Source organism: Oryctolagus cuniculus, chromosome 15 (genome assembly GCF_964237555.1).
Source record: "Oryctolagus cuniculus chromosome 15, mOryCun1.1, whole genome shotgun sequence".
Classification (NCBI taxonomy): Eukaryota; Metazoa; Chordata; class Mammalia; order Lagomorpha; family Leporidae; genus Oryctolagus; species Oryctolagus cuniculus.
This window is the reverse complement of record NC_091446.1, coordinates 33,573,469-33,588,606: the sequence shown is the minus strand read 5'-3', so window position 1 is coordinate 33,588,606 and position 15,138 is coordinate 33,573,469. Positions and strand designations below refer to the sequence as shown.

The 15,138-nt window shown below is 43.0% G+C and overlaps 1 long non-coding RNA gene across 2 annotated transcripts in view; it reads right to left on the bottom strand.

Annotated features, from left to right (window-relative positions):
* LOC138845328 (uncharacterized) overlaps positions 1–530 on the bottom strand; it is a 44,511-nt gene extending 43,981 nt beyond the window's left edge. For both annotated transcript variants that reach the window (XR_011382340.1, XR_011382341.1), the window contains exon 1: positions 420–530. This is a non-coding gene — a long non-coding RNA (uncharacterized lncRNA). The remainder of the gene's footprint in view (positions 1–419) is intronic.
* Between the last annotated feature and the right edge of the window lie 14,608 nt (positions 531–15,138).

The window sequence follows — 15,138 nt, the reverse complement described above, 5'->3', positions numbered from 1 at the left end:
GCCGCTGAAAAAGACCAAGGGCCCAGCCTTAAGAGCGTGACGCCTCCGGGCTTCAGAAGCCTGGTTCCGAGTGCGCCCTACATCTCTCGGTTCCAGCATCCAGCCCGGCCCCATTCCTTCCAGGCTACCGCAGCGCAAGCGGACCAGCTCCAGGGCTGCGAGAACGACGGAAACAAAAACTTGGCCACACAAAGGCCGAGTGGGAAGCGAGGCTCCACCCCGCCAACGGGAGCGACTACTCTAGACAAACTTTGCAAGTTAACAGGTAGCGCGGAGGAGCAGCTTCTACCGCCGCCCAGCAAGCTCTTCCTTTGTCCCCTGACTAGCCTCCTGGAAGCCTCAAGCTCTGAGCGCAGTCTGGAGAGCCCTTAACTCGGTCTCCATTATGAGCCCTCACGGGTGGCAACCATAACACTTACATCCGGGTTTTTCCGGGAGCCGCGACCTGCGTCTCCCGGAAGTGACGCGACGCGGAAGGATCCGTGCTCTGCTGGGAAGATTGAGGCGAAGGGGTACCGGAAGACGGTGTCCTAGCGCGCTGGCGGTGGGAGGAGAGATTGTGGAACTCGGAGCTGTTTACCAACTGCAATAGATTTTTTGGGTGGGGCAGTGTGCTAACCACCAGTGTTGCCCTGACACTTTATCCTTTCTCATAACCAGCCCAAGGGGGGAAAAAACCACTATTTTCATTTTATATACAAGGAGACCAAGACCCCAAGAGAGAAGTTCTTTGTTCAAGATCGTGCAGCTGGTATATTTGGTGGCATTGGCCTTACCAGACACCACGTTCAACGTGGAAACACCGTTTTTGAAAGCTCAAGCCCTTGGCGTAGCAACCTGCGAAGCCATTTCTGCAAGTGCATAGTTCAGCTTAGCATCCCTTTGCCCAGGAAATGAGAGTCGCCACAGTCGCTGTGCTCTTGGTGGCGGACACAAGGCCGAACTGTGGCTTGGGACACTAGCTGATGACGTGGGATATCGCTTGTGGTGCCCTCTGGCACATGCAGGGTTCTCTACTCTTGCAGCGCATATTACCTGAGAAAACTGACCCTGTTGAACTCCGGAAACATGCAGCTCCTGCCTGTCACTGACACACCCAGGACTGTTTAGACAACTGGAGGCCTGACACCATCATCAAATACGTCTGAGAGCAACAAAGGACCAATGACAATATATTATTTTGGACTTCCCACCAAATCAGTTTTTTCTTCTGGCTTCTATTTCTTTAGACTATGACTAAAAATCAGTCTATCTGATCTTAATTCTACAGTAAATATAACCAGCCTTCAAATAAAGTGTGAATAGCCCCTAAGATAACATTTTTATTAAGTCAAATTGTACATAAAGAAAACCACCTAAATTACATACAAACTAATGATGATGGAAGAGTGAGTGATTTGATTTTTTCTCCACTCAGTTTTCTATATGTGCTATTTTTATAATTTTTTAAAAAAAGATTTACTTACTTATTTGAAAGAGTTACAGAGAGAGGGAGAGGAAAAAAGATCTTCCATCTGCTGGTTGACTTCCCAGACGGCCGCAAGCCAGAAGCCAGGAGCTTCATTCAGGTCTCCCATGTGGTTGCAGGGGCCCAAATACTTGGGCCATCTTCCACTGCTTTTTTCCAGGCCATTAACAAGGAGCTAGATTGGAACTGGAGCAGCTGGGACATGAACCAGTGCCCAAATGGGATGTCACTATCATAGACAATGGCTTTACCCACTTAACACCACAATGCTGATTCCAGTTTTTTGTTTTTTTGTTTTTTTGTTTTGTTTTTTATAGTGGAAAACTCAGCAAGCTGAGTTTTTAAACATTTGTGTCTGCCATTATAATGAAGACAAAAACTTTTCACATTTTGACAAATGATAGTCCTTAATACAAATTATAGTGCCTGTCTGAAGAGAGCTAGAGAAAGAAGAAATGGGAGAAAAGTGAGCAAGCACCAGTGTCTCTTTTTATAAGGACGCTTTCTATAGGACCAGGGACCTCTTAATGACCTCTTTTAATTTTAATTACTTTATTAAGAGGCTCCATCTCCAACAGCAATTACATTTTGTGTTAGGTATTAACATGAATTTGGAGGATGTTTTGGGGGTGGCACAACATTCTGTCAATAACAGAGTGACTGGAACACAGAAATATCTTTGGGGGAGGGAAGAGAGATCAAGAGAACATTAGGTTTATTTCACACCTCACCTCCTCTTGGAGGAGATATGCTATGGAGACTTTGTATCCCTTTGTATGAGCAGAAATAAGCATTATGTGTACAGATTGTGTGTGACACTTTTAAAACTGTTTAGCCTTTGTTGTAATATTGTCAAAGTTAGATACCCAGAAGGCTGTTTTTTCTACCCTGCAGAACAGAAGTCACAAGCTGATGTCCACATTACTGTAACTGTGGTGAAACTCACTACAAACTCTTATGTACAGTGTGCAGGACTTGGACTAGTTCTGGAACTTGGCCTGTGCTAGAGACTTGGTAACTGTTGTGAATATGGAAAATATGCTGCTTATATTTATGAAATTTGAATTTTTAAAAGTTACACTTGATTGGTGACTATATATTTTTTCATCCTTCTTACAAATATGAACACCAAGTTAAAAGGCCAGTACATTAAGAATAAAGTTTTTCCTTTATGAGAAATAAAGGAAAAACACACAGTTGAACCTTTAGCAGCATCCACTTAACCCTTCCTTGTGGGCTGTAAAAGTTGGAATTAGATTCAGCTGTGTGTGAACACAGAGCACATGAACAGAAGCTTTACAAGTTATTTGAACGTGACATAATGAGTTTTTGCTGAAGAAGCCTGGATGAAATCAGTTTAGGTTTAGTATGGTATTTATAGGGTGAAGATTCCAGGCTGCTGCCATCCTGTTGCCTCAATTTACATGGCTTTTATTTTCCAAAGTTACTTCATGATCCAAGATGCCAACTGGAGCGCCAGCCATTCTCCTGAGCAGAAAAGAAAAACATGCCTCTTCCAATTAGGGGTAAGTCCCCTAAGTTCTACATAAGCTCTGCAAGGCAAGTGGAAAACCTAGTGTTTTTTCTTATAAGCTAGTACCCAGCTGCAGAAAATCAGGGGTCAGAAAACTGTGGTCCGTTGGCCAGCTACCTGCTGTTGCAAATACAATTTTATTGGAACACAGACATGTCCATTCTACCTATAGTCTATATCTAAATATTCTGTTAAACAACTATAATATTAATTCACATGCTGTACAATTCATCCATGTAAAGTGTGCAGTTGAGTGGCTTTTGATATTCATGGAGTCAGTCATGCATGTATCATCATAATCAATCATAGGATATTTTTATTGTCCTGAAAAGAGCCTCACCCCACCTTAGCTGGATCCATATTCTCCCATGTCTCCCTGCACTAGGCAAACACTAATCTTTCTGCCTCCATAAAATTGCCTATTTTGCTCCTTACATATAAATGGAATCTTACAAGTGGCCCTTTGTGACTGAGTTCTTTCACTTAGCATGTTTTCAGTATTCACCCTACTTGTCCCATGTATCAGTACTTTACTCCATTCAATGACCAAATAATATACCATTAAACTGATAATACCACATGGTTTTACTCATCAGTTAGGCATTTGGATTGTTTCCATTTGTTAGCTATTTGAATAATGTTCTGTAAATGCTGATCTACAAATTTCTTTCTTTTTTTTTGACAGGCAGAGTGGACAGTGAGAGAGAGAGAAAGAGAGAGAGAAAGGTCTTCCTTTTCCATTGGTTCACCCCCCAATGGCCGCTGCGGTGCACCGCCCTGATCTGAAGCCAGGAGCCAGGTGCTTCTCCTGGTCTCCCATGTGGGTTCAGGGCCCAAGCACTTGGGCCATCCTCCACTGCACTCCCGGGCCACAGCAGAGAGCTGGACTGGAAGAGGATCGACCGGGACAGAATCCAGTGCCCCCACCGGGACTAGAACCTGGTGTGCCGGCGCAGCAGGCAGAGGATTAGCCTATTGAGCCGCAGTGCCAGCCTGATCTACAAATTTCTATGTGTATATTTTTTTTTCATTTATCTTGGGCATATTTCTAGAGGTAAAATTACTGAGTCATATGTTAATCCTATTAAACCTTTGGAGAAACTAATATTTTCCAAAGTGACTGAACCACTTTACATTCACACCAGTGATGTCTGAGGGTTCAAATTTTTCTACATCTTTGTAAACCCGTTAGTATGTCTTTATTACAACCATCCTAGTTGTTGTAAATTGGTATCTCATTGTGGCTTTGATTTGTTATCTCCCTAATGACCAAAGATGTTAAGCATCTTTTCATGAACTTATTAACCATTTGTGCATCTCCTTTGAAGAAGTGTCTACACAGATCCCCCCCCCCCTTTTTTTTTTTTTTTTTTTTTGACAGGCAGAGTGGCTAGTGAGAGAGAGAGAGAGAGAGAGAAAGGTCTTCTCTTTGCCTTTGGTTCACCCTCCAATGGCCGCCACGGCTGGCGTGCTGCGGCTGGCGCACCACGCTGATGCAAAGGCAGGAGCCAGGTGCTTCTCCTGGTCTCCCATGGGGTGCAGGGCCCAAGCAATTGGGCCATCCTCCACTGCACTCCCGGGCCACAGCAGAGAGCTGGCCTGGAAGAGGGGCAACCAGGAAAGAATCCAGCGCCCCGACTGGGACTATAACCTGGGGTGCCGGCGCTGCTAGGTGGAAGATTAGCCTATTGAGCCACAGCGCCGGCCCACAGATCCTTTTACCATTATAAAAATTGGGTTGGCTTTTTTATTACTCTATTATTTAACTTTTCATCACTACAATGAAGTACCTGAAGCAACTAATTTTATAAAGAGAAAGGGTTTATTTAGCTCCTGGTTTTGGAATTTCCCAGTCTAGGACAGTCTTATCTGGTGCCAGTGGCAGATGGCAGTAGTGGAGTGCATGTGCCAGGAAGCAGAGTGGCCAGGCCTAACTCAGCTTTCATAACCAATACTCTTATGAGAACTCTCTTCTGAGAGCATACCCCCTCAATACCTCTCATTAATTTCCATGTCAAGATATATGAAATGTATTTCACCTTTTTACTAGGTGTGTAATATTCGGTCATGTGGATTGTACCCATACTATGTGCCAGGCACTTTTCTAGGCAAGGTAATTTTTCAAGTTTCTAATTGTGAGGAGGGGAAGAAATAAACAAGAAAAAAAATAAGTGTGAACTAAATCATTTCACCTAGCAATAAGTTCTGTGAAGACAACAAAGCCGGGTGATTTGATAAAGAGAAGAAATGTGGATGTGCAATTTCTATAACTGCATCTTGTGCACAAGTTGACTTTTGACCTAAATCCTGAGTGATACAAAGGAACCAGCCCTATGTCATGATGGCAGAGGGAACACCAAAAGCAAAGGGACTAAGTCAGGAACAGTTTGGCAGTTTGGAAAAAAAGAAAGACAAGTGGTTACAGTTGTCAGTTGCAATCAGCAGAAATGAATGTAACAGTTTAAGCAGAAAAAGAATTTACTAAAAGATACTTGGCAGCTCACAGAATCCTTGAGATGGCCAGAAAAGCAATCTTGGACAGTGGCCCGCAAAGACTAATTCCCAAAGTCACATGAGAGAATTAGTCTAAGGGGAACCCCCAGCTGTGACAACTGGGTATAGCTGCTATAGCTCACACCAATAACAATATTGCCATTGCTGGTTTGGAAACTTCAGTGTTCCTGCACTATCTTTTTTTATTTTTATTTTTTTATTTTTTATTTTTGACAGCAGAGTAGAGAGAGAGAGAGAGAGAGGTCTTCCTCTTCCGTTGGTTCACCCTCCAATGGCCGCCACGGCTGGCACGCTGCGGCCGCTGCACTGCGCTGATCCGAAGCCAGGAGCCAGGTGCTTCTCCTGGTCTCCCATGGGGTGAAGGGCTCAAGAACTTGGGCCATCCTCCACTGCCTTCCCGGGCCACAGCAGAGAGCTGGCCTGGAAGAAGAACAACCGGGACAGAATCTGGCACCCCAACTGGGACTAGAACCCGGTGTGCGCTGGCCCTGCACTATCTTTTAACCTTTCTTTGCAACTTTAGTTCCCAGTTTAAAGCCTGGAAAAGTGACTCATTCATATACTTCCTATGTGTGTCAAGTTTGTTGGTAGTGCTAAGAGAACTAATAGGTTTAATGAGAGCACACTTAAGGTTTTTGTTTTTGTTTTTAAGATTTATTTGTTTTGAAGCTGGCGCCGTGGCGCAATAGGTTAATCCTCCGCCTGTGGCGCTAGCATCCCATATGGGCGCCGGTTCTAGTCCCGGCTGCCCCTCTTCCAATCCAGCTCTCTGCTGTGGCCCAGGAGTGCAGAGGAGGATGGCCCAAGTGCTTGGGCCCCTGCACCTGCATGGGAGACCAGGAAGAGGCACCTGGCTCCTGGCTTTGGATTGGTGTGGCTCTGGCTATTGCGGCCATTTTGGGAGTGAACCAACAGAAGGAAGACCTTTCTGTCTCTCCTTCTCACTGTCTGTAACTCTACCTCTCAAATAAATAAATAAATAAATAAAAAGTGCAGTCTGCAGAACTCTCTGTGTGTTTGTTAGAATACTGATGACGTTTGGGGAGATTGCAGGTGAGAATTAAATAAAGGGAAATAGTGAGTATTGGAGGATAGGGATCCTGGTTATGTTAAAAGGAAAAAAATCCTAGACCAATTAAATTTAACAGAATATCACTGAGCAAAGGCAGACATCAGAAGATGTTCTAAGAATTCCGGCTGGAAGCATGTTCAGGCAACATTTCTGGACAAAAAATTGAAGCAACGTACTCAGGCCGTTTAAATAGCTATATCTTAGTGTTTTCTTTTTTTAAAGATTTATTTTTTTACTTGGAAGGCAGAGGTACAGAGAGGGAAGGTGAGAGACAGAAAGAGATCTTCCATCTGCTGGTTCACCCCCCAAATGGCTGCAATGGCCAAGTCTGGGCCAGGCTGAAGCCAGAAGCTACTTCCAGGTCTCCCACATGGGTACAGGAGCCCAAGGACCTGGGCCATCCTCTGCTGCTTTCCCAGGCCAATAAAAGGGAGCAGAATCAGAAGTGAAATAGCCGGAACTTGAACCAGCATCCATATGGGATGCCAGCATCGCAGGCAGCAGTTTTACCTGCTACGCCACAGTGCAGACCCCAACTTAATGTTTTTGACTTATCTGAGTCAGTTGTCTACTTGCCATTGACTGAAGACAGCTACTCTAACCAAGACTCAGCCATTTAAACATATTCCCAAATTAGGTTTTTTGTCACTTTACGTACTAAGTCAGGTTGTAGTTCTTTACATTAAGGACTTAAATATGGAGTCATCCTCAGGCCAAATTTGGTTTAACAATTATGTAGAAACCAAGTTCAGCAAAAATTATTACTGCAGTAACATGGAGAACAGAAACTAACAGATGAGCTGTGTTGTCTAGCTAAGAATGATTTTCAGGCATAGGATTGAGAGAGCTTCCTTGTTTGTTCTTTTTGCTTGTAGTAAAAGGTGAGATGGAATAACAAGCTAAAGTTGAAGACAGTCATGTTTTAAAAAAGATTTATTTATTTATTTGAAAGGCAGAGTTACAGAGGGGGAGTTGGGGGTAGGGAGAGAGACAGAATCTTTCATACACTGTCACTCCCCAAATGGCTACAAAGGCCAGAACTGGGCCAATCCGAAACCAGGAGCCAGGAGCTTCTTCCAGGTGTCCCATATGGGTGCAGGGGCCTTGGGCCATTCTCTGCTGCTTTCCCAGACACATTAGCAGGGAGCTGGATCAGAAGTGGTGCAATTAGGACATGAACCGGTGCCCATATGGGATGTCAGTGTGGCAGACGGTGGTTTAAACCCACTACGTCACAGTGCTGGCCCCGGAAGTCATTTTATTTTTTATTTTTTTGACAGGCAGAGTGGACAGTGAGAGAGAGACAGGGAGAAAGGTCTTCCTTTTTCCGTTGGTTCACCCCCCAATGGCCGCTGTGGCCGGCTTACTGCGCTGATCCGAAGCCAGGAGCCAGATGCTTCTCCTGGTCTCCCATGAGGTACAGGGCCCAAGGATCTGGGCCATCCTCCACTGCCCTCCTGGGCCACAGCAGAGAGCTGAACAGGAAAAGGAGCGACTGGGACAGAATCCGGCGCCCCAGCCAGGACTAGAACCCGGTGTACTGGTGCCGCAGGCGGAGGATTAGCCTATTGAGCCGCAGTGCCAGCCAACGGAAGTCATTTTTTTAAAAATGTATTTATTTAATTTATTTGAAAGAGAGAGACAGACAGACAGATAGTGATCTCCTATTTCCTGGTTGACTCCCCAAATCAGAGAATAGGGATAAATGAAACCTCAGCATTATTGTCCCTAGAAGCATCAACAGAAAGCCAGTGTAGAAAGGGCTGATCTCTAAGGAATCTATAGGCGTGGCTTTTGTTTAATGGAGTGAACTTCAAAAATATTCACAGGATATCCCTAAAGCTTTTAAATCATCTATATTGGCAGAATCACCACTAGCTTGTGTTTAAAAGGTCAGAGATAGTAAAAAGGAAAAAAAAAGAAAAAGGCCTTCAGATTCTGAAAGGTTTATAGGCAGAAACAGATTGAGAAAATCATGCCAACAAAAATAACGTCTATTTATGGAAAAGAAAGGACAACTCAAAGAGAGGAACCAAGAGCCCAGCTGGTAGAGCCGAGAGATTTGGAGAATCAATCCTGTGCAGGAGGGATGTGTTCTAATCAAATAACCTATCAATTTGCCCAACTGGATTATGTGCTCTGCCCCCTGCATCTACGGCAGTCATCCTACGTCTGTGCCTTTTTTTAGTTCACATGGCTTCAGATTAAGAGGAACAAATCTTGAGCAGCTTTTTATAAAGAACTACACCCAAGGAGACTAATCCACACACTTAACCTCCATATCAAATGTTAGATTCTGAGCTCAAGATGTGGTGAAATGTTTGATGTTGTCTATGTTCTGCATATGAGAATGACACAGGTAACGGGCATTGAGGGTGGAATGGGACAGCTAGCCACTAAGATGGCCTCTAGTGATTTTTGTTCCTTGACAGTAGCACACTGAATATAACGTTCTGTGTAACCAACACATTATTGTGTAAATGAGGGAATGTGACTTCCGAGACTATGTCACAAAAGACACCGTAGCTTCCACTTCTGTGCTCTTGGTCATTTGCTTTGGTGGAAGTCAGCTGCCATGACAGGAGTTCATTCAACCAGTATAACGGAGAGGACCATGTGACATTGCATTGAGACTACCTGCAAACAGTTAGCACTGTTTGCCAGGCATGTGAGTAAGGCACACTGGAAATGGATCTTTAGCTCTGGTCAGTTCTTCAAATAATTGCAGTTCTGGAAGCACCTTGACAGTTATCTCATATGAGGCTCAGTGCCAGAAGCGCCTATCTGTGTGCTCCTGGATCCCTCACCCACACAAAATGATAAGATAATAATATTTACTAGTTCTATCCGCTAAACTTTGGGATAATTTTGTGCAATTATAAATGGATAATGCATGAAGTCTTATCAAATCTGAAGTGTTTTTTATAGAAAATCATAGGAAGGATAAATACAAGAAACATCATATTAAATACATAGAAACCAAACTGCTGAATCAAAGACAAAGGGGAATTTTTAAAAGCAAAGGTCTTCTTACAAAGATAAAAGCAAGACATATTATTATCAATGGAACAAAAACTGTGTAGAAAGCTGAGACTTCTCAATAGAAAGAATGGAAACTAAAAACTGTTTGGGTTTAAAGATATTTTCAATCTGGTGCAAGAAAATAACTGCCCACCTGGAATTCCGTACCAATCAAGAATATCTTCCAGGGGGCTGGCCTGTGGCAGAGTGGGTTACTACTACCAGCATCCTGTCAGAATGCCAGTTGGAGTCTTGGCTACTCCACTTCCAATTTAGCTTCCTACTAATTTGTCGTGGAAGGCTACAGATAATGGCTCAAGCACTTGGGCCCCTGCCACCCACGTGAGAGGTAGGTATGAAGTTCCATGTCTTTAGCTTTGTCTTGGTCAGGCCTTTGAGGAGTGAGTCAGCAGATGGAAGACCTCTCTCTCTCTCTTCCCCTCTCTCTCTCATGCATGTGTGTGCTGTCTCTCTCTCTTTTTTGCCCTGCCTTTCAAGTAGATAAAACTACACATTAAAACAGAATGAATGTAGCTAAAGTGGTGTTTAGAGGGAAATTTATAACTTTAAATGCATGATTAGAGAGGATAAAGATTGATATCTGTTAGTTAAGGGTTCATCTCAAGAAGTTAGAAGCAGTTTCTGGGCCGGCGCCGTGGCTCAGTTAGGCTAGTTCTAGTCCCGGTCGGGGCACCGGATTCTGTCCTGGTTGCTCCTCTTCCAGTCCAGCTCTCTGCTGTGGCTCGGAAGTGCAGTGGAGGATGGCCCAGGTCCTTGGGCCCTGCACCCACATGGGAGACCAGGAGGAGGCACCTGGCTCTTGGCTTTGAATCGGTGCAGCGCGCCTGCCGCAACACACTAGTCATAGCGGCCACTTGGGGGGTGAACCAATGAAAAAGGGAAGACCTTTCTCTCTCTCTCTCTCTCTCACAGTCTAACTCTGCCTGTCAAAAAAATAAATAAATAAAAAAGCAGTTTCTGATAGAGGGAAAAATTAAATTTTCCCTCTATGATGTGGATTTCTTGATGTCTTCATTTTAATTGTTTGATTTTGCTTTATAAGTTCCAATCTTATGGGGCTGACGCCATGGCTTGGTGGGCTAAGCCTCCGCCTGTGGCTTTGGCATCCCATATGGGTGCCGGTTTGTGTCCCCCACTGCTCCTCTTCTGATCCAGCTCTCTTCTGTGGCCTAGGAAAGCACTGGAAGATGGCCCAAGTGCTTGGGCTCTTGCACCCATGTGGGAGACCTGGAAGAAGCTCCTGGCTCCTGGCTGTAGATCGACTCAGCTCAGCCATTGCGACCATTTGGGGAGTGAATCAGAGGATAGAAGACCTTTCTCTCTGTCTCTCCCTGTCTATCTATAACTCTACCTCTCAGATAAATAAATAAATCTTTAAAAATAAATTCCAATCTTATGCTATTATATATTAAATTCAGGAGGCTGATATATTCTTAGTTGATTGTTCTTTTTATTATTACTATATAGTAACTATTTTTAATCTCTTAAATTATTTATTATTAAATGAAATTTTGAATTCATTTTAACATTTTAAAGTTTATTTTCCTTCAGTTTGTGGGTTTTTGGTGGATCTTTCTCTCCTTTACTTTTTTTTTTTTTTTTTTTTTTTGACAGGCAGAGTGGACAGTGAGAGAGAGAGACAGAGAGAAAGGTGCACCACGCTAATCTGAAGCCAGGAGCCAGGTGCTTCTCCTGGTCTCCCATGGGGTGCAGGGCGTAAGTACTCGGGCCATCTTCCACTACACTCCCTGGCCACAGCAGAGAGCTGGCCTGGAAGAGGGGCAACCAGGACACAAACCGGTGCCCCGACCGGGACTAGAACCCGGTGTGCTGGCGCCGCAAGGCGGAGGATTAGCCTAGTGAGCCGCGGCGCCAGCTTCTCTCCTTTACTTTCAAGCTTTCTGTATTGCTTTAAGTTTTCTCTTGTAAGCAACGTAGAGATGAAATTTATTTTCAGATGTATTCTGAATCTATATTTCAATAGGTAATCTTAAAGTACTGTTAAAATGAGTCTTGATATATTTCAACTTATTATTTTATTATAGTTTTATACTAGCATTTTCTATTTGCCACCTTTTATCACTGTGTCTTTATTTCTTTCCTCTTCATATTATGGTACTGAAAAAAATATTGTCTTTTCATTCCTCTCCTGGTTTGAAAACTATAGAATATATATTTATTATTTTAATAGTAACTCTTAATATTTGATGTATATAATTATGTACAAAATTTTCCAACAATGTAATTATTCAGTGTTTCTGTATTTCTTCTGCAGTGTTAGCTTTAGGCATTGAACATCAAACCCAACTCCGAATCTTTTTTTTTAGCTTTTATTTGAGGAATATAAATTTCCAAAGTACATCTTATGGATTACAATGGCTCCCCCCCCCATAACTTCCCTCCCACTCGCAACAATCCCCTTTCCCTCTCCCTCTCCCCTTCCATTCATATCAAGATTCATTTTCAATTCTCTTTATATACAGAAGATCAGTTTAGCATATATTAAGTAAAGATTTCAACAGTTTGCACCCACATAGAAACATAAAGTGAAAAATACTGTTTGAGTACTAGTTATAGCATTAAATCACACTGTACAGCACATTAAGGACAGAGATCCTACATGAGGAATAAGTGCACAGTGACTCCTGTTGTTGACTCAACAAATTGACACTCTTGTTTATGGCATAAGTAATCACCCTAGGCTCTTGTCATGAGTTGCCAAGGCTATGGAAGCCTTTTGAGTTCACCGACTCTGATCATATTTAGACAAGGCCGTAGTCAGAGTGGAAGTTCTCTCCTCCCTTCAGAGAAAGGTACCTCCTTCTTTGATGACCTATTCTTTCCACTGGGATCTCACTCACAGAGATCTTTCAAATCTTGTAATTGTTGCATAGGGTTTCAATTTCAACTTTTTTCAAATATAAGAGAATGTTTTCTGGAAAAGTTTATGAATTTATTAATGTATTTGTAAGTTTCAGATTTCATCATTTTGCTGAATCTCAGACCTTCCTTCTACATTTACTTACCTTTTAGCTAAGGTCCATTATTTCTGTACATTTAGGCAGGATTTGTTGAGAGTAAATTTGCTTAATCTTCATATGATAGCAAATATATTTATTTGCATTCATTATAATAGGTTAACTAGGTATGAAATCCTAGGTTGAAAGCATTTTCTCTCAATCTTAAAAAATTATGGTATTGTCTTATGGCTTCTATTGAAAAATCTATTTTTAGTCTGTCATTCATTTGTGCTTAATCTGTTTTTTCTTGATGGAGATTAAATTTTTTTCACTTCTTAAAAATATTTACTTATTTGAAAGGTAGAGTTACAGAGAGAGAGAGGGAGACATAGAGAAAGAAAAAGAGGTCTTACATCTCTGGTTCACCCCCCAAATGGCTACAATGGCTGGGGCTGGGCCAGGCTGAAGCTGGGAGCCAGGAGCCAGGAGCTTCTTCTGGGTCTTCCACGTAGGTGCAGGGGCCCAAGTACTTGGGCCATCCTCCGCTGCTTTCCCAGGTACCTTAGCAGGGAGTTGAATTGGAAGTGGAGCAACTGGGACTTGAACCAGTGTCCGTAAGGGAAACTGGAGCTGCAGGTGAAGCCTTAACCCACTATGCCACACGCTGGCCCTTTTTTTTTTTCACTTGTATTAGTTTTTAATTTCATTATGATGTGTGCAGGTATGCTTTTATTTATCCTACACAGTATATTTTCAAGTGGAGGTGTGGGGAGCAACTCGGACTAGACTAAGTTACTGGAATTAAGACTTATTCTATGCATCTGCTCTCCCACAATATGGCGCTGAGAAGGGAGAAACAGCTTCTACACAGCTGCCTCCAGTTCAACCAATAAACTGTAGGACCTGCTCCTGATTGGAGGAGAGCAGCGTACTCGGCGTGTGGGTAGCAGAGTTGGGATTGGTGGAAGAGGACTATAAAGGAGGAGAGAGACAACATGCACCAGGAACATCTAAGGGGAACATCTGAAGGAACACCTGTGCAGCCCCCGAGAGAGCCGGCCGGCGGTATGCCGCTCCCTCGCGGAAGTGGGGAAAGTGGCTAGGGGGAACCGCCCTTCCACGGAGGTGGAAGGGACGGTAGCCAACCCGGGAAGAACCAGCAGCAAACCCGGGAAGGGCCGAGCAGACGAAAGAACAACGCAGGGTCCTGTGTCGTTCCTCCACGAAGACGGGGAGCGACATGGAGGAGTCATATTTCTTCAATTCAGAAAAACGCCAGCTTCTGCCTCTCTAAATATGTCTTTCCACCATTAATACATTTATATACTTCTAGTACTCCTATAATAATAGATGTATGTTTGCTACATTTTATCTATTTTCCATGTCTATTATTGTTTCTTTCATGTGTTTTAATGTATTTGTATCTCTTTACTATTTCAGAAAAAAAATTCTCAGGGCTACCTTCACCTTTATTCTCTTTTCTACTGTAGTCACTCTAGGCTTCATCAAGTTTGTCAACTTACTGTATGTTTAAAATATTTTTTTTTATTTTAGGGTAGAGAGAGATATCTTATCTACTGGTTTGCTCTCCAAATATCTGCAATGGCCCCAAACTGAGGCCAAAGCCAGGAGCCAAGAACTCCATCTAGGACTCACACATGGGAAGCAGTCTGTATTCACTTGAGCCCACATTACTGCCTTCTAAGGTCTGCATTAGCAAAAGGCTGGAATCAGGGGAGTGTCAGAGCATTGAATCTAGGTACTCTGACTGGGGATGCATGTGTCTTAGTTGGCATCTTAACTACCAGACCAAAGGCCTATCCCAGTTGACAGTATTTTAATGGGTATATATTTTTATTTCTAAGATTTCTAATTATAATTCTAATAGATTATTTAAAAATATCAATCTGCTTCTGTTTTATTTCTACCTACTTTATATTTCATTGCCTGTACTTTCAAAAATGTTTTTTGAAATGTGAAGGGGAGAAAGACAGACAGAGAGGGAGAAGCTCCCATCTACTGTCCTACTTTCCAGATGCCCACAGTGCCTAGGATGGGAAACATTAGCCAGAATTTCAAGCTAGCTGGGAAGTAGAGACCCAATTACCTAGGCTATCACCTGCTTCCTTCCAGGGTCTACATAGGCAGGAAACTGGAAAAAGGAGCCTGAGTTGAGAATCAAACTCAGACCCTTGTATTTGGGACACAGCTATCTTAGCCTCTAGGTAGTTTTAAATAACATCATTCCTTTATTTGCCCATGTGAGACAGTTCAAGTTCTTCTGGAATGAATCTATGTTGTGACGTTTTATTGTGCTGACTACTTTCGTGAGACAGTTTGTTTATGGGTTTGGATTTTTACCTTTTCCACTGAGTGAGAAGTTTGCATCTCCTCCGTTGTCTCTTGCTCACTTGCTCACTCTCTATCACTCCTGCTCTCACTCCCTGCCCTGTGCTTCCTCTTTCCCATTTAATTGTTTTGAAGTTGCTTTCTCAACCTATCCCTGAGGTTGAGGTATGAACCTAGAAGAAAATTTTATATTATAAAT